The sequence below is a fragment of the Syngnathus typhle genome, linkage group LG4, assembly GCF_033458585.1.
Source record: "Syngnathus typhle isolate RoL2023-S1 ecotype Sweden linkage group LG4, RoL_Styp_1.0, whole genome shotgun sequence".
Taxonomy (NCBI): domain Eukaryota; kingdom Metazoa; phylum Chordata; class Actinopteri; order Syngnathiformes; family Syngnathidae; genus Syngnathus; species Syngnathus typhle.
In genome coordinates this window covers 798,943-825,797 of record NC_083741.1, presented here as the reverse complement: position 1 = coordinate 825,797, position 26,855 = coordinate 798,943, and positions in this window count along the sequence as shown.

The window sequence follows — 26,855 nt, the reverse complement described above, 5'->3', positions numbered from 1 at the left end:
TGGTCATTTCTTCATGCGCAGTGATAAACTCGGCACTCTAAAGCTCCCGAGAGCGTTTTTTTCGATGCCAACCTAACTAGAGTTACGGGAGCGGCACAATTCAGAAAAAGCGCTCAGCTCGCCGAGAAAATGCGATTTAAGCAATAAAATTAAAAATGCTTATAAAACATAAACCAAACGTTGGAGGTGGTCATTTCTTAATGCGCAGTAATAAACTCGGCACTCTAAAGCACCCGAGAGCGTTTTTTTCGATGCCAACCTAACCAGAGTGACGGGAGCGGCACAATTCAGAAAAAGTGCTCAGCTCGCCGAGAAAATGCGATTTAAGCAATAAAATTAAAAATGCTTATAAAACATAAACCAAACGTTGGAGGTGGTCATTTCTTAATGCGCAGTAATAAACTCGGCACTCTAAAGTACCCGAGAGCGTTTTTTTCGATGCCAACCTAACCAGAGTGACGGGAGCGGCACAATTCAGAAAAAGTGCTCAGCTCGCCGAGAAAATGCGATTTAAGCAATAAAATTAAAAATGCTTATTAAACATAAACCAAACGTTGGAGGTGGTCATTTCTTCATGCGCAGTGAATAACTCGGCACTCTAAAGCACCCGATAGCGTTTTTTTCGATGCCAACCTAACCAGAGTGACGGGAGCGGCACAATTCAGAAAAAGTGCTCAGCTCGCCGAGAAAATGCGATTTAAGCAATAAAATTAAAAATGCTTATAAAACATAAACCAAACGTTGGAGGTGGTCATTTCTTAATGCGCAGTAATAAACTCGGCACTCTAAAGCACCCGAGAGCGTTTTTTTCGATGCCAACCTAACCAGAGTGACGGGAGCGGCACAATTCAGAAAAAGTGCTCAGCTCGCCGAGAAAATGCGATTTAAGCAATAAAATTAAAAATGCTTATAAAACATAAACCAAACGTTGGAGGTGGTCATTTCTTAATGCGCAGTAATAAACTCGGCACTCTAAAGCACCCGAGAGCGTTTTTTTCGATGCCAACCTAACCAGAGTGACGGGAGCGGCACAATTCAGAAAAAGCGCTCAGCTCGCCGAGAAAATGCGATTTAAGCAATAAAATTAAAAATGCTTATAAAACATAAACCAAACGTTGGAGGTGGTCATTTCTTCATGCGCAGTGATAAACTCGGCACTCTAAAGCACCCGAGAGCGTTTTTTTCGATGCCAACCTAACCAGAGTGACGGGAGCGGCACAATTCAGAAAAAGTGCTCAGCTCGCCGAGAAAATGCGATTTAAGCAATAAAATTAAAAATGCTTATAAAACATAAACCAAACGTTGGAGGTGGTCATTTCTTCATGCGCAGTAATAAACTCGGCACTCTAAAGCACCCGAGAGCGTTTTGTTCGATGCCAACCTAACCAGAGTGACGGGAGCGGCACAATTCAGAAAAAGTGCTCAGCTCGCCGAGAAAATGCGATTTAAGCAATAAAATTAAAAATGCTTATAAAACATAAACCAAACGTTGGAGGTGGTCATTTCTTCATGCGCAGTGATAAACTCGGCACTCTAAAGCACCCGAGAGCGTTTTTTTCGATGCCAACCTAACCAGAGTGACGGGAGCGGCACAATTCAGAAAAAGCGCTCAGCTCGCCGAGAAAATGCGATTTAAGCAATAAAATTAAAAATGCTTATAAAACATAAACCAAACGTTGGAGGTGGTCATTTCTTAATGCGCAGTAATAAACTCGGCACTCTAAAGCACCCGAGAGCGTTTTTTTCGATGCCAACCTAACCAGAGTGACGGGAGCGGCACAATTCAGAAAAAGTGCTCAGCTCGCCGAGAAAATGCGATTTAAGCAATAAAATTAAAAATGCTTATAAAACATAAACCAAACGTTGGAGGTGGTCATTTCTCAATGCGCAGTAATAAACTCGGCACTCTAAAGCACCCGAGAGCGTTTTTTTCGATGCCAACCTAACCAGAGTGACGGGAGCGGCACAATTCAGAAAAAGTGCTCAGCTCGCCGAGAAAATGCGATTTAAGCAATAAAATTAAAAATGCTTATAAAACATAAACCAAACGTTGGAGGTGGTCATTTCTTAATGCGCAGTAATAAACTCGGCACTCTAAAGCACCCGAGAGCGTTTTTTTCGATGCCAACCTAACCAGAGTGACGGGAGCGGCACAATTCAGAAAAAGCGCTCAGCTCGCCGAGAAAATGCGATTTAAGCAATAAAATTAAAAATGCTTATAAAACATAAACCAAACGTTGGAGGTGGTCATTTCCTAATGCGCAGTAATAAACTCGGCACTCTAAAGCACCCGAGAGCGTTTTTTTCGATGCCAACCTAACCAGAGTGACGGGAGCGGCACAATTCAGAAAAAGTGCTCAGCTCGCCGAGAAAATGCGATTTAAGCAATACAATTAAAAATGCTTATTAAACATAAACCAAACGTTGGAGGTGGTCATTTCTTCATGCGCAGTGAATAACTCGGCACTCTAAAGCACCCGAGAGCGTTTTTTTCGATGCCAACCTAACCAGAGTGACGGGAGCGGCACAATTCAGAAAAAGCGCTCAGCTCGCCGAGAAAATGCGATTTAAGCAATAAAATTAAAAATGCTTATAAAACATAAACCAAACGTTGGAGGTGGTCATTTCTTCATGCGCAGTGAATAACTCGGCACTCTAAAGCACCCGAGAGCGTTTTTTTCGATGCCAACCTAACCAGAGTGACGGGAGCGGCACAATTCAGAAAAAGTGCTCAGCTCGCCGAGAAAATGCGATTTAAGCAATAAAATTAAAAATGCTTATAAAACATAAACCAAACGTTGGAGGTGGTCATTTCTTAATGCGCAGTAATAAACTCGGCACTCTAAAGCACCCGAGAACGTTTTTTTCGATGCCAACCTAACCAGAGTGACGGGAGCGGCACAATTCAGAAAAAGTGCTCAGCTCGCCGAGAAAATGCGATTTAAGCAATAAAATTAAAAATGCTTATAAAACATAAACCAAACGTTGGAGGTGGTCATTTCTTAATGCGCAGTAATAAACTCGGCACTCTAGAGCACCCGAGAGCGTTTTTTTCGATGCCAACCTAACCAGAGTGACGGGAGCGGCACAATTCAGAAAAAGTGCTCAGCTCGCCGAGAAAATGCGATTTAAGCAATAAAATTAAAAATGCTTATAAAACATAAACCAAACGTTGGAAGTGGTCATTTCTTCATGCGCAGTGATAAACTCGGCACTCTAAAGCACCCGAGAGCGTTTTTTTCGATGCCAACCTAACCAGAGTTACGGGAGCGGCACAATTCAGAAAAAGCGCTCAGCTCGCCGAGAAAATGCGATTTAAGCAATAAAATTAAAAATGCTTATAAAACATAAACCAAACGTTGGAGGTGGTCATTTCTTCATGCGCAGTGATAAACTCGGCACTCTAAAGCACCCGAGAGCGTTTTTTTCGATGCCAACCTAACCAGAGTGACGGGAGCGGCACAAATCAGAAAAAGCGCTCAGCTCGCCGAGAAAATGCGATTTAAGCAATAAAATTAAAAATGCTTATAAAACATAAACCAAACGTTGGAGGTGGTCATTTCTTCATGCGCAGTGATAAACTCGGCACTCTAAAGCACCCGAGAGCGTTTTTTTCGATGCCAACCTAACCAGAGTGACGGGAGCGGCACAATTCAGAAAAAGTGCTCAGCTCGCCGAGAAAATGCGATTTAAGCAATAAAATTAAAAATGCTTATAAAACATAAACCAAACGTTGGAGGTGGTCATTTCTTCATGCGCAGTGAATAACTCGGCACTCTAAAGCACCCGAGAGCGTTTTTTTCGATGCCAACCTAACCAGAGTGACGGGAGCGGCACAATTCAGAAAAAATGCTCAGCTCGCCGAGAAAATGCGATTTAAGCAATAAAATTAAAAATGCTTATAAAACATAAACCAAACGTTGGAGGTGGTCATTTCTTAATGCGCAGTAATAAACTCGGCACTCTAAAGCACCCGTGAGCGTTTCTTTCGATGCCAACCTAACCAGAGTGACGGGAGCGGCACAATTCAGAAAAAGTGCTCAGCTCGCCGAGAAAATGCGATTTAAGCAATAAAATTAAAAATGCTTATAAAACATAAACCAAACGTTGGAGGTGGTCATTTCTTCATGCGCAGTGATAAAGTCGGCACTCTAAAGCACCCGAGAGCGTTTTTTTCGATGCCAACCTAACCAGAGTGACGGGAGCGGCACAATTCAGAAAAAGTGCTCAGCTCGCCGAGAAAATGCGATTTAAGCAATAAAATTAAAAATGCTTATTAAACATAAACCAAACGTTGGAGGTGGTCATTTCTTCATGCGCAGTGATAAACTCGGCACTCTAAAGCACCCGAGAGCGTTTTTTTCGATGCCAACCTAACCAGAGTGACGGGAGCGGCACAATTCAGAAAAAGTGCTCAGCTCGCCGAGAAAATGCGATTTAAGCAATAAAATTAAAAATGCTTATAAAACATAAACCAAACGTTGGAGGTGGTCATTTCTTAATGCGCAGTAATAAACTCGGCACTCTAAAGCACCCGAGAGCGTTTTTTTCGATGCCAACCTAACCAGAGTGACGGGAGCGGCACAATTCAGAAAAAGTGCTCAGCTCGCCGAGAAAATGCGATTTAAGCAATAAAATTAAAAATGCTTATTAAACATAAACCAAACGTTGGAGCTGGTCATTTCTTCATGCGCAGTGAATAACTCGGCACTCTAAAGCACCCGAAAGCGTTTTTTTCGATGCCAACCTAACCAGAGTGACGGGAGCGGCACAATTCAGAAAAAGCGCTCAGCTCGCCGAGAAAATGCGATTTAAGCAATAAAATTAAAAATGCTTATAAAACATAAACCAAACGTTGGAGGTGGTCATTTCTTAATGCGCAGTAATAAACTCGGCACTCTAAAGCACCCGAGAGCGTTTTTTTCGATGCCAACCTAACCAGAGTGACGGGAGCGGCACAATTCAGAAAAAGTGCTCAGCTCGCCGAGAAAATGCGATTTAAGCAATAAAATTAAAAATGCTTATTAAACATAAACCAAACGTTGGAGGTGGTCATTTCTTCATGCGCAGTGAATAACTCGGCACTCTAAGGCACCCGAGAGCGTTTTTTTCGAAGCCAACCTAACCAGAGTGACGGGAGCGGCACAATTCAGAAAAAGCGCTCAGCTCGCCGAGAAAATGCGATTTAAGCAATAAAATTAAAAATGCTTATAAAACATAAACCAAACGTTGGAGGTGGTCATTTCTTCATGCGCACTCTAAAGCACCCGAGAGCGTTTTTTTCGATGCCAACCTAACCAGAGTGACGGGAGCGGCACAATTCAGAAAAAGCGCTCAGCTCGCCGAGAAAATGCGATTTAAGCAATAAAATTAAAAATGCTTATAAAACATAAACCAAACGTTGGAGGTGGTCATTTCTTCGTGCGCAGTGAACAACTCGGCACTCTAAAGCACCCGAGAGCGTTTTTTTCGATGCCAACCTAACCAGAGTGACGGGAGCGGCACAATTCAGAAAAAGTGCTCAGCTCGCCGAGAAAATGCGATTTAAGCAATAAAATTAAAAATGCTTATAAAACATAAACCAAACGTTGGAGGTGGTCATTTCTTAATGCGCAGTAATAAACTCGGCACTCTAAAGCACCCGATAGCGTTTTTTTCGATGCCAACCTAACCAGAGTGACGGGAGCGGCACAATTCAGAAAAAGCGCTCAGCTCGCCGAGAAAATGCGATTTAAGCAATAAAATTAAAAATGCTTATAAAACATAAACCAAACGTTGGAGGTGGTCATTTCTTAATGCGCAGTAATAAACTCAGCACTCTAAAGCACCCGAGAGCGTTTTTTTCGATGCCAACCTAACCAGAGTGACTGGAGCGGCACAATTCAGAAAAAGCGCTCAGCTCGCCGAGAAAATGCGATTTAAGCAATAAAATTAAAAATGCTTATAAAACATAAACCAAACGTTGGAGGTGGTCATTTCTTAATGCGCAGTAATAAACTCGGCACTCTAAAGCACCCGAGAGCGTTTTTTTCGATGCCAAGTGACGGGAGCGGCACAATTCAGAAAAAGCGCTCAGCTCGCCGAGAAAATGCGATTTAAGCAATAAAATTAAAAATGCTTATAAAACATAAACCAAACGTTGGAGGTGGTCATTTCTTCATGCGCAGTGATAAACTCGGCACTCTAAAGCACCCGAGAGCGTTTTTTTCGATGCCAACCTAACCAGAGTGACGGGAGCGGCACAATTCAGAAAAAGTGCTCAGCTCGCCGAGAAAATGCGATTTAAGCAATAAAATTAAAAATGCTTATAAAACATAAACCAAACGTTGGAGGTGGTCATTTCTTCATGCGCAGTGATAAACTCGGCACTCTAAAGCACCCGAGAGCGTTTTTTTCGATGCCAACCTAACCAGAGTGACGGGAGCGGCACAATTCAGAAAAAGTGCTCAGCTCGCCGAGAAAATGCGATTCAAGCAATAAAATTAAAAATGCTTATTAAACATAAACCAAACGTTGGAGGTGGTCATTTCTTCATGCGCAGTGAATAACTCGGCACTCTAAAGCACCCGAGAGCGTTTTTTTCGATGCCAACCTAACCAGAGTGACGGGAGCGGCACAATTCAGAAAAAGTGCTCAGCTCGCCGAGAAAATGCGATTTAAGCAATAAAATTAAAAATGCTTATAAAACATAAACCAAACGTTGGAGGTGGTCATTTCTTCATGCGCAGTGATAAACTCGGCACTCTAAAGCACCCGAGAGCGTTTTTTTCGATGCCAACCTCACCAGAGTGACGGGAGCGGCACAATTCAGAAAAAGTGCTCAGCTCGCCGAGAAAATGCGATTTAAGCAATAAAATTAAAAATGCTTATAAAACATAAACCAAACGTTGGAGGTGGTCATTTCTTAATGCGCAGTAATAAACTCGGCACTCTAAAGCACCCGAGAGCGTTTTTTTCGATGCCAACCTAACCAGAGTGACGGGAGCGGCACAATTCAGAAAAAGTGCTCAGCTCGCCGAGAAAATGCGATTTAAGCAATAAAATTAAAAATGCTTATAAAACATAAACCAAACGTTGGAGGTGGTCATTTCTTAATGCGCAGTAATAAACTCAGCACTCTAAAGCACCCGAGAGCGTTTTTTTCGATGCCAACCTAACCAGAGTGACGGGAGCGGCACAATTCAGAAAAAGTGCTCAGCTCGCCGAGAAAATGCGATTTAAGCAATAAAATTAAAAATGCTTATTAAACATAAACCAAACATTGGAGGTGGTCATTTCTTCATGCGCAGTAATAAACTCGGCACTCTAAAGCACCCGAGAGCGTTTTTTTCGATGCCAACCTAACCAGAGTGACGGGAGCGGCACAATTCAGAAAAAGTGCTCAGCTCGCCGAGAAAATGCGATTTAAGCAATAAAATTAAAAATGCTTATAAAACATAAACCAAACGTTGGAGGTGGTCATTTCTTAATGCGCAGTAATAAACTCGGCACTCTAAAGCACCCGTGAGCGTTTTTTTCGATGCCAACCTAACCAGAGTGACGGGAGCGGCACAATTCAGAAAAAGTGCTCAGCTCGCCGAGAAAATGCGATTTAAGCAATAAAATTAAAAATGCTTATAAAACATAAACCAAACGTTGGAGGTGGTCATTTCTTAATGCGCAGTAATAAACTCGGCACTCTAAAGCACCCGAGAGCGTTTTTTTCGATGCCAACCTAACCAGAGTGACGGGAGCGGCACAATTCAGAAAAAGTGCTCAGCTCGCCGAGAAAATGCGATTTAAGCAATAAAATTAAAAATGCTTATAAAACATAAACCAAACGTTGGAGGTGGTCATTTCTTAATGCGCAGTAATAAACTCGGCACTCTAAAGTACCCGAGAGCGTTTTTTTCGATGCCAACCTAACCAGAGTGACGGGAGCGGCACAATTCAGAAAAAGTGCTCAGCTCGCCGAGAAAATGCGATTTAAGCAATAAAATTAAAAATGCTTATTAAACATAAACCAAACGTTGGAGGTGGTCATTTCTTCATGCGCAGTGAATAACTCGGCACTCTAAAGCACCCGATAGCGTTTTTTTCGATGCCAACCTAACCAGAGTGACGGGAGCGGCACAATTCAGAAAAAGTGCTCAGCTCGCCGAGAAAATGCGATTTAAGCAATAAAATCAAAAATGCTTATAAAACATTAACCAAACGTTGGAGGTGGTCATTTCTTAATGCGCAGTAATAAACTCGGCACTCTAAAGCACCCGAGAGCGTTTTTTTCGATGCCAACCTAACCAGAGTGACGGGAGCGGCACAATTCAGAAAAAGTGCTCAGCTCGCCGAGAAAATGCGATTTAAGCAATAAAATTAAAAATGCTTATAAAACATAAACCAAACGTTGGAGGTGGTCATTTCTTAATGCGCAGTAATAAACTCGGCACTCTAAAGCACCCGAGAGCGTTTTTTTCGATGCCAACCTAACCAGAGTGACGGGAGCGGCACAATTCAGAAAAAGCGCTCAGCTCGCCGAGAAAATGCGATTTAAGCAATAAAATTAAAAATGCTTATAAAACATAAACCAAACGTTGGAGGTGGTCATTTCTTCATGCGCAGTGATAAACTCGGCACTCTAAAGCACCCGAGAGCGTTTTTTTCGATGCCAACCTAACCAGAGTGACGGGAGCGGCACAATTCAGAAAAAGTGCTCAGCTCGCCGAGAAAATGCGATTTAAGCAATAAAATTAAAAATGCTTATAAAACATAAACCAAACGTTGGAGGTGGTCATTTCTTCATGCGCAGTAATAAACTCGGCACTCTAAAGCACCCGAGAGCGTTTTTTTCGATGCCAACCTAACCAGAGTGACGGGAGCGGCACAATTCAGAAAAAGTGCTCAGCTCGCCGAGAAAATGCGATTCAAGCAATAAAATTAAAAATGCTTATTAAACATAAACCAAACGTTGGAGGTGGTCATTTCTTCATGCGCAGTGAATAACTCGGCACTCTAAAGCACCCGAGAGCGTTTTTTTCGATGCCAAGCTAACCAGAGTGACGGGAGCGGCACAATTCAGAAAAAGTGCTCAGCTCGCCGAGAAAATGCGATTTAAGCAATAAAATTAAAAATGCTTATAAAACATAAACCAAACGTTGGAGGTGGTCATTTCTTAATGCGCAGTAATAAACTCGGCACTCTAAAGCACCCGAGAGCGTTTTTTTCGATGCCAACCTAACCAGAGTGACGGGAGCGGCACAATTCAGAAAAAGTGCTCAGCTCGCCGAGAAAATGCGATTTAAGCAATAAAATTAAAAATGCTTATGAAACATAAACCAAACGTTGGAGGTGGTCATTTCTTAATGCGCAGTAATAAACTCGGCACTCTAAAGCACCCGAGAGCGTTTTTTTCGATGCCAACCTAACCAGAGTGACGGGAGCGGCACAATTCAGAAAAAGTGCTCAGCTCGCCGAGAAAATGCGATTTAAGCAATAAAATTAAAAATGCTTATAAAACATAAACCAAACGTTGGAAGTGGTCATTTCTTCATGCGCAGTGATAAACTCGGCACTCTAAAGCACCCGAGAGCGTTTTTTTCGATGCCAACCTAACCAGAGTGACGGGAGCGGCACAATTCAGAAAAAGTGCTCAGCTCGCCGAGAAAATGCGATTTAAGCAATAAAATTAAAAATGCTTATAAAACATAAACCAAACGTTGGAGGTGGTCATTTCTTCATGCGCAGTGAATAACTCGGCACTCTAAAGCACCCGAGAGCGTTTTTTTCGATGCCAACCTAACCAGAGTGACGGGAGCGGCACAATTCAGAAAAAGTGCTCAGCTCGCCGAGAAAATGCGATTTAAGCAATAAAATTAAAAATGCTTATAAAACATAAACCAAACGTTGGAGGTGGTCATTTCTTAATGCGCAGTAATAAACTCGGCACTCTAAAGCACCCGAGAGCGTTTTTTTCGATGCCAACCTAACCAGAGTGACGGGAGCGGCACAATTCAGAAAAAGTGCTCAGCTCGCCGAGAAAATGCGATTTAAGCAATAAAATTAAAAATGCTTATAAAACATAAACCAAACGTTGGAGGTGGTCATTTCTTAATGCGCAGTAATAAACTCGGCACTCTAGAGCACCCGAGAGCGTTTTTTTCGATGCCAACCTAACCAGAGTGACGGGAGCGGCACAATTCAGAAAAAGTGCTCAGCTCGCCGAGAAAATGCGATTTAAGCAATAAAATTAAAAATGCTAATAAAACATAAACCAAACGTTGGAAGTGGTCATTTCTTCATGCGCAGTGATAAACTCGGCACTCTAAAGCACCCGAGAGCGTTTTTTTCGATGCCAACCTAACCAGAGTTACGGGAGCGGCACAATTCAGAAAAAGCGCTCAGCTCGCCGAGAAAATGCGATTTAAGCAATAAAATTAAAAATGCTTATAAAACATAAACCAAACGTTGGAGGTGGTCATTTCTTCATGCGCAGTGATAAACTCGGCACTCTAAAGCACCCGAGAGCGTTTTTTTCGATGCCAACCTAACCAGAGTGACGGGAGCGGCACAATTCAGAAAAAGCGCTCAGCTCGCCGAGAAAATGCGATTTAAGCAATAAAATTAAAAATGCTTATAAAACATAAACCAAACGTTGGAGGTGGTCATTTCTTAATGCGCAGTAATAAACTCGGCACTCTAAAGCACCCGAGAGCGTTTTTTTCGATGCCAACCTAACCAGAGTGACGGGAGCGGCACAATTCAGAAAAAGTGCTCAGCTCGCCGAGAAAATGCGATTTAAGCAATAAAATTAAAAATGCTTATAAAACATAAACCAAACGTTGGAGGTGGTCATTTCTTAATGCGCAGTAATAAACTCGGCACTCTAAAGCACCCGAGAGCGTTTTTTTCGATGCCAACCTAACCAGAGTGACGGGAGCGGCACAATTCAGAAAAAGTGCTCAGCTCGCCGAGAAAATGCGATTTAAGCAATAAAATTAAAAATGCTTATAAAACATAAACCAAACGTTGGAGGTGGTCATTTCTTAATGCGCAGTAATAAATTCGGCACTCTAGAGCACCCGAGAGCGTTTTCTTCGATGCCAACCTAACCAGAGTGACGGGAGCGGCACAATTCAGAAAAAGTGCTCAGCTCGCCGAGAAAATGCGATTTAAGCAATAAAATTAAAAATGCTTATAAAACATAAACCAAACGTTGGAAGTGGTCATTTCTTCATGCGCAGTGATAAACTCGGCACTCTAAAGCACCCGAGAGCGTTTTTTTCGATGCCAACCTAACCAGAGTTACGGGAGCGGCACAATTCAGAAAAAGCGCTCAGCTCGCCGAGAAAATGCGATTTAAGCAATAAAATTAAAAATGCTTATAAAACATAAACCAAACGTTGGAGGTGGTCATTTCTTCATGCGCAGTGATAAACTCGGCACTCTAAAGCACCCGAGAGCGTTTTTTTCGATGCCAACCTAACCAGAGTGACGGGAGCGGCACAATTCAGAAAAAGCGCTCAGCTCGCCGAGAAAATGCGATTTAAGCAATAAAATTAAAAATGCTTATAAAACATAAACCAAACGTTGGAGGTGGTCATTTCTTCATGCGCACTCTAAAGCACCCGAGAGCGTTTTTTTCGATGCCAACCTAACCAGAGTGACGGGAGCGGCACAATTCAGAAAAAGCGCTCAGCTCGCCGAGAAAATGCGATTTAAGCAATAAAATTAAAAATGCTTATAAAACATAAACCAAACGTTGGAGGTGGTCATTTCTTCGTGCGCAGTGAACAACTCGGCACTCTAAAGCACCCGAGAGCGTTTTTTTCGATGCCAACCTAACCAGAGTGACGGGAGCGGCACAATTCAGAAAAAGTGCTCAGCTCGCCGAGAAAATGCGATTTAAGCAATAAAATTAAAAATGCTTATAAAACATAAACCAAACGTTGGAGGTGGTCATTTCTTAATGCGCAGTAATAAACTCGGCACTCTAAAGCACCCGATAGCGTTTTTTTCGATGCCAACCTAACCAGAGTGACGGGAGCGGCACAATTCAGAAAAAGCGCTCAGCTCGCCGAGAAAATGCGATTTAAGCAATAAAATTAAAAATGCTTATAAAACATAAACCAAACGTTGGAGGTGGTCATTTCTTAATGCGCAGTAATAAACTCGGCACTCTAAAGCACCCGAGAGCGTTTTTTTCGATGCCAAGTGACGGGAGCGGCACAATTCAGAAAAAGCGCTCAGCTCGCCGAGAAAATGCGATTTAAGCAATAAAATTAAAAATGCTTATAAAACATAAACCAAACGTTGGAGGTGGTCATTTCTTCATGCGCAGTGATAAACTCGGCACTCTAAAGCACCCGAGAGCGTTTTTTTCGATGCCAACCTAACCAGAGTGACGGGAGCGGCACAATTCAGAAAAAGTGCTCAGCTCGCCGAGAAAATGCGATTTAAGCAATAAAATTAAAAATGCTTATAAAACATAAACCAAACGTTGGAGGTGGTCATTTCTTCATGCGCAGTGATAAACTCGGCACTCTAAAGCACCCGAGAGCGTTTTTTTCGATGCCAACCTAACCAGAGTGACGGGAGCGGCACAATTCAGAAAAAGTGCTCAGCTCGCCGAGAAAATGCGATTCAAGCAATAAAATTAAAAATGCTTATTAAACATAAACCAAACGTTGGAGGTGGTCATTTCTTCATGCGCAGTGAATAACTCGGCACTCTAAAGCACCCGAGAGCGTTTTTTTCGATGCCAACCTAACCAGAGTGACGGGAGCGGCACAATTCAGAAAAAGTGCTCAGCTCGCCGAGAAAATGCGATTTAAGCAATAAAATTAAAAATGCTTATAAAACATAAACCAAACGTTGGAGGTGGTCATTTCTTAATGCGCAGTAATAAACTCGGCACTCTAAAGCACCCGAGAGCGTTTTTTTCGATGCCAACCTAACCAGAGTGACGGGAGCGGCACAATTCAGAAAAAGTGCTCAGCTCGCCGAGAAAATGCGATTTAAGCAATAAAATTAAAAATGCTTATAAAACATAAACCAAACGTTGGAGGTGGTCATTTCTTAATGCGCAGTAATAAACTCGGCACTCTAAAGCACCCGAGAGCGTTTTTTTCGATGCCAACCTAACCAGAGTGACGGGAGCGGCACAATTCAGAAAAAGTGCTCAGCTCGCCGAGAAAATGCGATTTAAGCAATAAAATTAAAAATGCTTATAAAACATAAACCAAACGTTGGAGGTGGTCATTTCTTAATGCGCAGTAATAAACTCGGCACTCTAAAGCACCCGAGAGCGTTTTTTTCGATGCCAACCTAACCAGAGTGACGGGAGCGGCACAATTCAGAAAAAGCGCTCAGCTCGCCGAGAAAATGCGATTTAAGCAATAAAATTAAAAATGCTTATAAAACATAAACCAAACGTTGGAGGTGGTCATTTCTTCATGCGCAGTGATAAACTCGGCACTCTAAAGCACCCGAGAGCGTTTTTTTCGATGCCAACCTAACCAGAGTGACGGGAGCGGCACAATTCAGAAAAAGTGCTCAGCTCGCCGAGAAAATGCGATTTAAGCAATAAAATTAAAAATGCTTATAAAACATAAACCAAACGTTGGAGGTGGTCATTTCTTCATGCGCAGTGATAAACTCGGCACTCTAAAGCACCCGAGAGCGTTTTTTTCGATGCCAACCTAACCAGAGTGACGGGAGCGGCACAATTCAGAAAAAGTGCTCAGCTCGCCGAGAAAATGCGATTCAAGCAATAAAATTAAAAATGCTTATTAAACATAAACCAAACGTTGGAGGTGGTCATTTCTTCATGCGCAGTGAATAACTCGGCACTCTAAAGCACCCGAGAGCGTTTTTTTCGATGCCAACCTAACCAGAGTGACGGGAGCGGCACAATTCAGAAAAAGTGCTCAGCTCGCCGAGAAAATGCGATTTAAGCAATAAAATTAAAAATGCTTATAAAACATAAACCAAACGTTGGAGGTGGTCATTTCTTCATGCGCAGTGAATAACTCGGCACTCTAAAGCACCCGAGAGCGTTTTTTTCGATGCCAAGTGACGGGAGCGGCACAATTCAGAAAAAGTGCTCAGCTCGCCGAGAAAATGCGATTTAAGCAATAAAATTAAAAATGCTTATAAAACATAAACCAAACGTTGGAGGTGGTCATTTCTTAATGCGCAGTAATAAACTCGGCACTCTAAAGCACCCGAGAGCGTTTTTTTCGATGCCAACCTAACCAGAGTGACGGGAGCGGCACAATTCAGAAAAAGTGCTCAGCTCGCCGAGAAAATGCGATTTAAGCAATAAAATTAAAAATGCTTATAAAACATAAACCAAACGTTGGAGGTGGTCATTTCTTAATGCGCAGTAATAAACTCGGCACTCTAAAGCACCCGAGAGCGTTTTTTTCGATGCCAACCTAACCAGAGTGACGGGAGCGGCACAATTCAGAAAAAGTGCTCAGCTCGCCGAGAAAATGCGATTTAAGCAATAAAATTAAAAATGCTTATTAAACATAAACCAAACGTTGGAGGTGGTCATTTCTTCATGCGCAGTGAATAACTCGGCACTCTAAAGCACCCGAGAGCGTTTTTTTCGATGCCAACCTAACCAGAGTGACGGGAGCGGCACAATTCAGAAAAAGTGCTCAGCTCGCCGCGAAATTGCGATTTAAGCAATAAAATTAAAAATGCTTATTAAACATAAACCAAACGTTGGAGGTGGTCATTTCTTCATGCGCAGTGAATAACTCGGCACTCTAAAGCACCCGAGAGCGTTTTTTTCGATGCCAACCTAACCAGAGTGACGGGAGCGGCACAATTCAGAAAAAGCGCTCAGCTCGCCGAGAAAATGCGATTTCAAGCAATAAAATTAAAAATGCTTATTAAACATAAACCAAACATTGGAGGTGGTCATTTCTTCATGCGCAGTGAATAACTCGGCACTCTAAAGCACCCGAGAGCGTTTTTTTCGATGCCAACCTAACCAGAGTGACGGGAGCGGCACAATTCAGAAAAAGCGCTCAGCTCGCCGAGAAAATGCGATTTAAGCAATAAAATTAAAAATGCTTATAAAACATAAACCAAACGTTGGAGGTGGTCATTTCTTCATGCGCAGTGATAAACTCGGCACTCTAAAGCACCCGAGAGCGTTTTTTTCGATGCCAACCTAACCAGAGTGACGGGAGCGGCACAATTCAGAAAAAGTGCTCAGCTCGCCGAGAAAATGCGATTTAAGCAATAAAATTAAAAATGCTTATAAAACATAAACCAAACGTTGGAGGTGGTCATTTCTTCATGCGCAGTGAATAACTCGGCACTCTAAAGCACCCGAGAGCGTTTTTTTCGATGCCAACCTAACCAGAGTGACGGGAGCGGCACAATTCAGAAAAAGTGCTCAGCTCGCCGAGAAAATGCGATTTAAGCAATAAAATTAAAAATGCTTATAAAACATAAACCAAACGTTGGAGGTGGTCATTTCTTAATGCGCAGTAATAAACTCGGCACTCTAAAGCACCCGAGAGCGTTTTTTTCGATGCCAACCTAACCAGAGTGACGGGAGCGGCACAATTCAGAAAAAGTGCTCAGCTCGCCGAGAAAATGCGATTTAAGCAATAAAATTAAAAATGCTTATAAAACATAAACCAAACGTTGGAGGTGGTCATTTCTTAATGCGCAGTAATAAACTCGGCACTCTAGAGCACCCGAGAGCGTTTTTTTCGATGCCAACCTAACCAGAGTGACGGGAGCGGCACAATTCAGAAAAAGTGCTCAGCTCGCCGACAAAATGCGATTTAAGCAATAAAATTAAAAATGCTTATAAAACATAAACCAAACGTTGGAAGTGGTCATTTCTTCATGCGCAGTGATAAACTCGGCACTCTAAAGCACCCGAGAGCGTTTTTTTCGATGCCAACCTAACCAGAGTTACGGGAGCGGCACAATTCAGAAAAAGCGCTCAGCTCGCCGAGAAAATGCGATTTAAGCAATAAAATTAAAAATGCTTATAAAACATAAACCAAACGTTGGAGGTGGTCATTTCTTCATGCGCAGTGATAAACTCGGCACTCTAAAGCACCCGAGAGCGTTTTTTTCGATGCCAACCTAACCAGAGTGACGGGAGCGGCACAATTCAGAAAAAGCGCTCAGCTCGCCGAGAAAATGCGATTTAAGCAATAAAATTAAAAATGCTTATAAAACATAAACCAAACGTTGGAGGTGGTCATTTCTTAATGCACAGTAATAAACTCGGCACTCTAAAGCACCCGAGAGCGTTTTTTTCGATGCCAACCTAACCAGAGTGACGGGAGCGGCACAATTCAGAAAAAGTGCTCAGCTCGCCGAGAAAATGCGATTTAAGCAATAAAATTAAAAATGCTTATAAAACATAAACCAAACGTTGGAGGTGGTCATTTCTCAATGCGCAGTAATAAACTCGGCACTCTAAAGCACCCGAGAGCGTTTTTTTCGATGCCAACCTAACCAGAGTGACGGGAGCGGCACAATTCAGAAAAAGTGCTCAGCTCGCCGAGAAAATGCGATTTAAGCAATAAAATTAAAAATGCTTATAAAACATAAACCAAACGTTGGAGGTGGTCATTTCTTAATGCGCAGTAATGAACTCGGCACTCTAAAGCACCCGAGAGCGTTTTTTTCGATGCCAACCTAACCAGAGTGACGGGAGCGGCACAATTTAGAAAAAGCGCTCAGCTCGCCGAGAAAATGCGATTTAAGCAATAAAAATAAAAATGCTTATAAAACATAAACCAAACGTTGGAGGTGGTCATTTCCTAATGCGCAGTAATAAACTCGGCACTCTAAAGCACCCGAGAGCGTTTTTTTCGATGCCAACCTAACCAGAGTGACGGGAGCGGCACAATTCAGAAAAAGCGCTCAGCTCGCCGAGAAAATGCGATTTAAGCAATAAAATTAAAAATGCTTATAAAACATAAACCAAACGTTGGAGGTGGTCATTTCTTCATGCGCAGTGATAAACTCGGCACTCTAAAGCACCCGAGAGCGTTTTTTTCGATGCCAACCTAACCAGAGTGACGGGAGCGGCACAATTCAGAAAAAGTGCTCAGCTCGCCGAGAAAATGCGATTTAAGCAATAAAATTAAAAATGCTTATAAAACATAAACCAAACGTTGGAGGTGGTCATTTCTTCATGCGCAGTGATAAACTCGGCACTCTAAAGCACCCGAGAGCGTTTTTTTCGATGCCAACCTAACCAGAGTGACGGGAGCGGCACAATTCAGAAAAAGTGCTCAGCTCGCCGAGAAAATGCGATTCAAGCAATAAAATTAAAAATGCTTATTAAACATAAACCAAACGTTGGAGGTGGTCATTTCTTCATGCGCAGTGAATAACTCGGCACTCTAAAGCACCCGAGAGCGTTTTTTTCGATGCCAACCTAACCAGAGTGACGGGAGCGGCACAATTCAGAAAAAGTGCTCAGCTCGCCGAGAAAATGCGATTTAAGCAATAAAATTAAAAATGCTTATAAAACATAAACCAAACGTTGGAGGTGGTCATTTCTTAATGCGCAGTAATAAACACGGCACTCTAAAGCACCCGAGAGCGTTTTTTTCGATGCCAACCTAACCAGAGTGACGGGAGCGGCACAATTCAGAAAAAGTGCTCAGCTCGCCGAGAAAATGCGATTTAAGCAATAAAATTAAAAATGCTTATAAAACATAAACCAAACGTTGGAGGTGGTCATTTCTTAATGCGCAGTAATAAACTCGGCACTCTAAAGCACCCGAGAGCGTTTTTTTCGATGCCAACCTAACCAGAGTGACGGGAGCGGCACAATTCAGAAAAAGTGCTCAGCTCGCCGAGAAAATGCGATTTAAGCAATAAAATTAAAAATGCTTATAAAACATAAACCAAACGTTGGAGGTGGTCATTTCTTAATGCGCAGTAATAAACTCGGCACTCTAAAGCACCCGAGAGCGTTTTTTTCGATGCCAACCTAACCAGAGTGACGGGAGCGGCACAATTCAGAAAAAGTGCTCAGCTCGCCGAGAAAATGCGATTTAAGCAATAAAATTAAAAATGCTTATTAAACATAAACCAAACGTTGGAGGTGGTCATTTCTTCATGCGCAGTGAATAACTCGGCACTCTAAAGCACCCGAGAGCGTTTTTTTCGATGCCAACCTAACCAGAGTGACGGGAGCGGCACAATTCAGAAAAAGCGCTCAGCTCGCCGAGAAAATGCGATTTAAGCAATAAAATTAAAAATGCTTATTAAACATAAACCAAACATTGGAGGTGGTCATTTCTTCATGCACAGTGAATAACTCGGCACTCTAAAGCACCCGAGAGCGTTTTTTTCGATGCCAACCTAACCAGAGTGACGGGAGCGGCACAATTCAGAAAAAGCGCTCAGCTCGCCGAGAAAATGCGATTTAAGCAATAAAATTAAAAATGCTTATAAAACATAAACCAAACGTTGGAGGTGGTCATTTCTTCATGCGCAGTGATAAACTCGGCACTCTAAAGCACCCGAGAGCGTTTTTTTCGATGCCAACCTAACCAGAGTGACGGGAGCGGCACAATTCAGAAAAAGTGCTCAGCTCGCCGAGAAAATGCGATTTAAGCAATAAAATTAAAAATGCTTATAAAACATAAACCAAACGTTGGAGGTGGTCATTTCTTCATGCGCAGTGAATAACTCGGCACTCTAAAGCACCCGAGAGCGTTTTTTTCGATGCCAACCTAACCAGAGTGACGGGAGCGGCACAATTCAGAAAAAGTGCTCAGCTCGCCGAGAAAATGCGATTTAAGCAATAAAATTAAAAATGCTTATAAAACATAAACCAAACGTTGGAGGTGGTCATTTCTTAATGCGCAGTAATAAACTCGGCACTCTAAAGCACCCGAGAGCGTTTTTTTCGATGCCAACCTAACCAGAGTGACGGGAGCGGCACAATTCAGAAAAAGTGCTCAGCTCGCCGAGAAAATGCGATTTAAGCAATAAAATTAAAAATGCTTATAAAACATAAACCAAACGTTGGAGGTGGTCATTTCTTAATGCGCAGTAATAAACTCGGCACTCTAGAGCACTCTAGAGTCCCGCATCAAAAGTCTACAGTTAGTACAAAATGCCGCTGCAAGGCTGCTCTCTCGGACAAGAAAATTTGATCACATTACCCCAATACTAGCCAACTTACATTGGCTTCCGGTCCATTTAAGATGTGACTTCAAGGTTCTTCTATTAACCTATAAATCGCTGCATGGCTTAGCGCCTTCATATCTCGTCGACCTAGTTGTTCCTTATGTTCCGTCTCGTAACCTTCGTTCGCAAAACGCTACCCTTTTAGCGACACCGAGGGCTAAGAAAATGTCTGCAGGCTCTAGAGCATTTTCTATTCGGGCTCCAGAGCTTTGGAATGCCCTACCAATGGATATTAGGACTGCTACCTCAGTAGAAACATTTAAGACACGTTTAAAGACACATTTCTATGACATGGCCTTTAACTAACCTGTAGTGGCCGATTCGGCTGGAGTTTGTTTTCTCTCCCTCTCCACCCCCTCCCTCCCCCCTCCCCGGCCGGGGAGGTGGTTAGGTGGTACCCATGCTGACAGCGGCTATCTGGATTCTCGTGGCCAATTCAGGATAGGGGAACTGCAGCTCAACCTCCTCGAAGAGCACTGCCAGGACAATTGAGGGCTCCTTTCGGCAGCCCTCTGCTGTGACATGGACATCCACTTTTTATTTAATTGATTTTCATGTTGTATCATTTGTGCCCTCTCTGCATCCATTTCAACCTGGTGATCCTGAAAGGGGGATCCTTCCATCTGTGGTCCCTTCTCAAGGTTTCTCATTTTCCCCCTGCTAGGGGTTTTTAAGTTTTTCCTTGCCCTTTTGGGAGCTTAAGATCAGGGGATGCTTTGAGAATAATTGTCAATTTCTGTCTATGTGAAGCCCTTTGAGACTGCTTGTGATTTAGGGCTATACAAATAAACTTGACTTGACTTGACTTGACCCGAGAGCGTTTTTTTCGATGCCAACCTAACCAGAGTGACGGGAGCGGAACAATTCAGAAAAAGTGCTCAGCTCGCCGAGAAAATGCGATTTAAGCAATAAAATTAAAAATGCTTATAAAACATAAACCAAACGTTGGAAGTGGTCATTTCTTCATGCGCAGTGATAAACTCGGCACTCTAAAGCACCCGAGAGCGTTTTTTTCGATGCCAACCTAACCAGAGTTACGGGAGCGGCACAATTCAGAAAAAGCGCTCAGCTCGCCGAGAAAATGCGATTTAAGCAATAAAATTAAAAATGCTTATAAAACATAAACCAAACGTTGGAGGTGGTCATTTCTTCATGCGCAGTGATAAACTCGGCACTCTAAAGCACCCGAGAGCGTTTTTTTCGATGCCAACCTAACCAGAGTGACGGGAGCGGCACAATTCAGAAAAAGCGCTCAGCTCGCCGAGAAAATGCGATTTAAGCAATAAAATTAAAAATGCTTATAAAACATAAACCAAACGTTGGAGGTGGTCATTTCTTAATGCGCAGTAATAAACTCGGCACTCTAAAGCACCCGAGAGCGTTTTTTTCGATGCCAACCTAACCAGAGTGACGGGAGCGGCACAATTCAGAAAAAGTGCTCAGCTCGCCGAGAAAATGCGATTTAAGCAATAAAATTAAAAATGCTTATAAAACATAAACCAAACGTTGGAAGTGGTCATTTCTTCATGCGCAGTGATAAACTCGGCACTCTAAAGCACCCGAGAGCGTTTTTTTCGATGCCAACCTAACCAGAGTGACGGGAGCGGCACAATTCAGAAAAAGCGCTCAGCTCGCCGAGAAAATGCGATTCAAGCAATAAAATTAAAAATGCTTATTAAACATAAACCAAACGTTGGAGGTGGTCATTTCTTCATGCGCAGTGAATAACTCGGCACTCTAAAGCACCCGAGAGCGTTTTTTTCGATGCCAACCTAACCAGAGTGACGGGAGCGGCACAATTCAGAAAAAGTGCTCAGCTCGCCGAGAAAATGCGATTTAAGCAATAAAATTAAAAATGCTTATAAAACATAAACCAAACGTTGGAGGTGGTCATTTCTTCATGCGCAGTGAATAACTCGGCACTCTAAAGCACCCGAGAGCGTTTTTTTCGATGCCAAGTGACGGGAGCGGCACAATTCAGAAAAAGTGCTCAGCTCGCCGAGAAAATGCGATTTAAGCAATAAAATTAAAAATGCTTATAAAACATAAACCAAACGTTGGAGGTGGTCATTTCTTAATGCGCAGTAATAAACTCGGCACTCTAAAGCACCCGAGAGCGTTTTTTTCGATGCCAACCTAACCAGAGTGACGGGAGCGGCACAATTCAGAAAAAGTGCTCAGCTCGCCGAGAAAATGCGATTTAAGCAATAAAATTAAAAATGCTTATAAAACATAAACCAAACGTTGGAGGTGGTCATTTCTTAATGCGCAGTAATAAACTCGGCACTCTAAAGCACCCGAGAGCGTTTTTTTCGATGCCAACCTAACCAGAGTGACGGGAGCGGCACAATTCAGAAAAAGTGCTCAGCTCGCCGAGAAAATGCGATTTAAGCAATAAAATTAAAAATGCTTATTAAACATAAACCAAACGTTGGAGGTGGTCATTTCTTCATGCGCAGTGAATAACTCGGCACTCTAAAGCACCCGAGAGCGTTTTTTTCGATGCCAACCTAACCAGAGTGACGGGAGCGGCACAATTCAGAAAAAGTGCTCAGCTCGCCGCGAAATTGCGATTTAAGCAATAAAATTAAAAATGCTTATTAAACATAAACCAAACGTTGGAGGTGGTCATTTCTTCATGCGCAGTGAATAACTCGGCACTCTAAAGCACCCGAGAGCGTTTTTTTCGATGCCAACCTAACCAGAGTGACGGGAGCGGCACAATTCAGAAAAAGCGCTCAGCTCGCCGAGAAAATGCGATTTCAAGCAATAAAATTAAAAATGCTTATTAAACATAAACCAAACATTGGAGGTGGTCATTTCTTCATGCGCAGTGAATAACTCGGCACTCTAAAGCACCCGAGAGCGTTTTTTTCGATGCCAACCTAACCAGAGTGACGGGAGCGGCACAATTCAGAAAAAGCGCTCAGCTCGCCGAGAAAATGCGATTTAAGCAATAAAATTAAAAATGCTTATAAAACATAAACCAAACGTTGGAGGTGGTCATTTCTTCATGCGCAGTGATAAACTCGGCACTCTAAAGCACCCGAGAGCGTTTTTTTCGATGCCAACCTAACCAGAGTGACGGGAGCGGCACAATTCAGAAAAAGTGCTCAGCTCGCCGAGAAAATGCGATTTAAGCAATAAAATTAAAAATGCTTATAAAACATAAACCAAACGTTGGAGGTGGTCATTTCTTCATGCGCAGTGAATAACTCGGCACTCTAAAGCACCCGAGAGCGTTTTTTTCGATGCCAACCTAACCAGAGTGACGGGAGCGGCACAATTCAGAAAAAGTGCTCAGCTCGCCGAGAAAATGCGATTTAAGCAATAAAATTAAAAATGCTTATAAAACATAAACCAAACGTTGGAGGTGGTCATTTCTTAATGCGCAGTAATAAACTCGGCACTCTAAAGCACCCGAGAGCGTTTTTTTCGATGCCAACCTAACCAGAGTGACGGGAGCGGCACAATTCAGAAAAAGTGCTCAGCTCGCCGAGAAAATGCGATTTAAGCAATAAAATTAAAAATGCTTATAAAACATAAACCAAACGTTGGAGGTGGTCATTTCTTAATGCGCAGTAATAAACTCGGCACTCTAGAGCACCCGAGAGCGTTTTTTTCGATGCCAACCTAACCAGAGTGACGGGAGCGGCACAATTCAGAAAAAGTGCTCAGCTCGCCGACAAAATGCGATTTAAGCAATAAAATTAAAAATGCTTATAAAACATAAACCAAACGTTGGAAGTGGTCATTTCTTCATGCGCAGTGATAAACTCGGCACTCTAAAGCACCCGAGAGCGTTTTTTTCGATGCCAACCTAACCAGAGTTACGGGAGCGGCACAATTCAGAAAAAGCGCTCAGCTCGCCGAGAAAATGCGATTTAAGCAATAAAATTAAAAATGCTTATAAAACATAAACCAAACGTTGGAGGTGGTCATTTCTTCATGCGCAGTGATAAACTCGGCACTCTAAAGCACCCGAGAGCGTTTTTTTCGATGCCAACCTAACCAGAGTGACGGGAGCGGCACAATTCAGAAAAAGCGCTCAGCTCGCCGAGAAAATGCGATTTAAGCAATAAAATTAAAAATGCTTATAAAACATAAACCAAACGTTGGAGGTGGTCATTTCTTAATGCACAGTAATAAACTCGGCACTCTAAAGCACCCGAGAGCGTTTTTTTCGATGCCAACCTAACCAGAGTGACGGGAGCGGCACAATTCAGAAAAAGTGCTCAGCTCGCCGAGAAAATGCGATTTAAGCAATAAAATTAAAAATGCTTATAAAACATAAACCAAACGTTGGAGGTGGTCATTTCTCAATGCGCAGTAATAAACTCGGCACTCTAAAGCACCCGAGAGCGTTTTTTTCGATGCCAACCTAACCAGAGTGACGGGAGCGGCACAATTCAGAAAAAGTGCTCAGCTCGCCGAGAAAATGCGATTTAAGCAATAAAATTAAAAATGCTTATAAAACATAAACCAAACGTTGGAGGTGGTCATTTCTTAATGCGCAGTAATGAACTCGGCACTCTAAAGCACCCGAGAGCGTTTTTTTCGATGCCAACCTAACCAGAGTGACGGGAGCGGCACAATTTAGAAAAAGCGCTCAGCTCGCCGAGAAAATGCGATTTAAGCAATAAAAATAAAAATGCTTATAAAACATAAACCAAACGTTGGAGGTGGTCATTTCCTAATGCGCAGTAATAAACTCGGCACTCTAAAGCACCCGAGAGCGTTTTTTTCGATGCCAACCTAACCAGAGTGACGGGAGCGGCACAATTCAGAAAAAGCGCTCAGCTCGCCGAGAAAATGCGATTTAAGCAATAAAATTAAAAATGCTTATAAAACATAAACCAAACGTTGGAGGTGGTCATTTCTTCATGCGCAGTGATAAACTCGGCACTCTAAAGCACCCGAGAGCGTTTTTTTCGATGCCAACCTAACCAGAGTGACGGGAGCGGCACAATTCAGAAAAAGTGCTCAGCTCGCCGAGAAAATGCGATTTAAGCAATAAAATTAAAAATGCTTATAAAACATAAACCAAACGTTGGAGGTGGTCATTTCTTCATGCGCAGTGATAAACTCGGCACTCTAAAGCACCCGAGAGCGTTTTTTTCGATGCCAACCTAACCAGAGTGACGGGAGCGGCACAATTCAGAAAAAGTGCTCAGCTCGCCGAGAAAATGCGATTCAAGCAATAAAATTAAAAATGCTTATTAAACATAAACCAAACGTTGGAGGTGGTCATTTCTTCATGCGCAGTGAATAACTCGGCACTCTAAAGCACCCGAGAGCGTTTTTTTCGATGCCAACCTAACCAGAGTGACGGGAGCGGCACAATTCAGAAAAAGTGCTCAGCTCGCCGAGAAAATGCGATTTAAGCAATAAAATTAAAAATGCTTATAAAACATAAACCAAACGTTGGAGGTGGTCATTTCTTAATGCGCAGTAATAAACACGGCACTCTAAAGCACCCGAGAGCGTTTTTTTCGATGCCAACCTAACCAGAGTGACGGGAGCGGCACAATTCAGAAAAAGTGCTCAGCTCGCCGAGAAAATGCGATTTAAGCAATAAAATTAAAAATGCTTATAAAACATAAACCAAACGTTGGAGGTGGTCATTTCTTAATGCGCAGTAATAAACTCGGCACTCTAAAGCACCCGAGAGCGTTTTTTTCGATGCCAACCTAACCAGAGTGACGGGAGCGGCACAATTCAGAAAAAGTGCTCAGCTCGCCGAGAAAATGCGATTTAAGCAATAAAATTAAAAATGCTTATAAAACATAAACCAAACGTTGGAGGTGGTCATTTCTTAATGCGCAGTAATAAACTCGGCACTCTAAAGCACCCGAGAGCGTTTTTTTCGATGCCAACCTAACCAGAGTGACGGGAGCGGCACAATTCAGAAAAAGTGCTCAGCTCGCCGAGAAAATGCGATTTAAGCAATAAAATTAAAAATGCTTATTAAACATAAACCAAACGTTGGAGGTGGTCATTTCTTCATGCGCAGTGAATAACTCGGCACTCTAAAGCACCCGAGAGCGTTTTTTTCGATGCCAACCTAACCAGAGTGACGGGAGCGGCACAATTCAGAAAAAGCGCTCAGCTCGCCGAGAAAATGCGATTTAAGCAATAAAATTAAAAATGCTTATTAAACATAAACCAAACATTGGAGGTGGTCATTTCTTCATGCACAGTGAATAACTCGGCACTCTAAAGCACCCGAGAGCGTTTTTTTCGATGCCAACCTAACCAGAGTGACGGGAGCGGCACAATTCAGAAAAAGCGCTCAGCTCGCCGAGAAAATGCGATTTAAGCAATAAAATTAAAAATGCTTATAAAACATAAACCAAACGTTGGAGGTGGTCATTTCTTCATGCGCAGTGATAAACTCGGCACTCTAAAGCACCCGAGAGCGTTTTTTTCGATGCCAACCTAACCAGAGTGACGGGAGCGGCACAATTCAGAAAAAGTGCTCAGCTCGCCGAGAAAATGCGATTTAAGCAATAAAATTAAAAATGCTTATAAAACATAAACCAAACGTTGGAGGTGGTCATTTCTTCATGCGCAGTGAATAACTCGGCACTCTAAAGCACCCGAGAGCGTTTTTTTCGATGCCAACCTAACCAGAGTGACGGGAGCGGCACAATTCAGAAAAAGTGCTCAGCTCGCCGAGAAAATGCGATTTAAGCAATAAAATTAAAAATGCTTATAAAACATAAACCAAACGTTGGAGGTGGTCATTTCTTAATGCGCAGTAATAAACTCGGCACTCTAAAGCACCCGAGAGCGTTTTTTTCGATGCCAACCTAACCAGAGTGACGGGAGCGGCACAATTCAGAAAAAGTGCTCAGCTCGCCGAGAAAATGCGATTTAAGCAATAAAATTAAAAATGCTTATAAAACATAAACCAAACGTTGGAGGTGGTCATTTCTTAATGCGCAGTAATAAACTCGGCACTCTAGAGCACTCTAGAGTCCCGCATCAAAAGTCTACAGTTAGTACAAAATGCCGCTGCAAGGCTGCTCTCTCGGACAAGAAAATTTGATCACATTACCCCAATACTAGCCAACTTACATTGGCTTCCGGTCCATTTAAGATGTGACTTCAAGGTTCTTCTATTAACCTATAAATCGCTGCATGGCTTAGCGCCTTCATATCTCGTCGACCTAGTTGTTCCTTATGTTCCGTCTCGTAACCTTCGTTCGCAAAACGCTACCCTTTTAGCGACACCGAGGGCTAAGAAAATGTCTGCAGGCTCTAGAGCATTTTCTATTCGGGCTCCAGAGCTTTGGAATGCCCTACCAATGGATATTAGGACTGCTACCTCAGTAGAAACATTTAAGACACGTTTAAAGACACATTTCTATGACATGGCCTTTAACTAACCTGTAGTGGCCGATTCGGCTGGAGTTTGTTTTCTCTCCCTCTCCACCCCCTCCCTCCCCCCTCCCCGGCCGGGGAGGTGGTTAGGTGGTACCCATGCTGACAGCGGCTATCTGGATTCTCGTGGCCAATTCAGGATAGGGGAACTGCAGCTCAACCTCCTCGAAGAGCACTGCCAGGACAATTGAGGGCTCCTTTCGGCAGCCCTCTGCTGTGACATGGACATCCACTTTTTATTTAATTGATTTTCATGTTGTATCATTTGTGCCCTCTCTGCATCCATTTCAACCTGG